This window comes from Corvus brachyrhynchos, unplaced genomic scaffold (assembly GCF_000691975.1).
Source record: "Corvus brachyrhynchos isolate BGI_N302 unplaced genomic scaffold, ASM69197v1 scaffold245, whole genome shotgun sequence".
In the NCBI taxonomy this organism is placed as follows: domain Eukaryota; kingdom Metazoa; phylum Chordata; class Aves; order Passeriformes; family Corvidae; genus Corvus; species Corvus brachyrhynchos.
The window spans coordinates 1,535,283-1,536,442 of record NW_008238988.1 but is presented as its reverse complement, the minus strand read 5'-3'; the positions used below and the strand labels follow the sequence as shown (position 1 = coordinate 1,536,442).

Here is a 1,160-nt window from a genome sequence, read left to right as displayed (position 1 = left end):
AAAGAAAACACCAGGATTTTCAGCAGTGCAGCATCTCAGTATTGAGCAGGAAAATTGAAAATCCAAGTATCTTCAGGAAGGAAGCATATTCCCAAGGACACCAAAGGGGATGCTCAACATTCAGTTTAGCCAGGTATAATGTCATTTTTTTACCAGAGAGACGTGGATAAAATATCAAACAAGTTATGGACAGGAAAAGGGTTCAGGAGAAGGTTTAACTTTCATTTAATTTGAATGCTGAGCAGGTGAAAATTGGGGGAAATACTCACATCTGAGAAAGGAAACACAACATTTCTACTTTAGAATCATCATAGAATCACAGAATGGTTTGAGATGGAAGGGACCCTAAGGATCATCTAGTCCCACCCCCCTGCCATGGGCAGGGACACCTTCCACCAGACCAGGTTGCTCCAAGCCCCATCCAACCTGGCCTTGAACACCTCCAGGGATGGGGCATCCACAGCTTCTCTGGGCAACCTGTGCCAATGCTAGGCTTATTTTTAAATGCCTTTTGCTGTTAGGAGTCAGGGACTTGGAAAGTTAAGGGAAGCCCTGAGGGAGATGAAATAAAGAGCAGGGAACAGAAAAGACAGTAAAACTTCAAGAAAAAAAATTATGTACAACTTAGCTTTGCCATTTACCACATACATATCATAATCACACAAATGTAAATCCACTGTTCATCATTTAACAATCAGAACAGCTCAAAATATCATGACACGCCACCAGCACTGCACAAACGTTTGTGTCTGGCTATTTATACATGACCTCAAAAATGCACATAAAAAATTCACTGGGAAAAGGTAAAAAATAGAAGCATTTTATTAACTTTTCAAATGTAAACTTGAAATGTGAGCTTTGGATATGTCTCATGCCTCTGGAGCTCACCGGGATATTCAATTAGGAATATGCACTTTCTGTATTAAACAAGGTCAAGGCAGACTACAGTGATCTATGAACTATTAATTTCTAGAAAAAAATCCTTGTGCCTTTTCTTTTCCTAATTGTCTATAAAACTGCAGGAAGGAGACACCTTTAAGACAGAAGTCAGAACTGTTCTTTATCTTTCTAAACCAGCAATTTCAAGGAGCAAGTGAGCCTGGTAACAGCATCATGACAGCTTTGCCCCAGCATTTCTAGTAATTTCTGGAGGCCACAGT

General features: G+C 40.1%; 1 protein-coding gene across 1 annotated transcript in view; it reads right to left on the bottom strand.

The window, feature by feature from the left end:
• The window catches only part of KCNH5 (potassium voltage-gated channel subfamily H member 5), a 153,278-nt gene that overhangs the window by 115,331 nt on the left and 36,787 nt on the right, over positions 1-1,160 (bottom strand). The window lies entirely within an intron of this gene.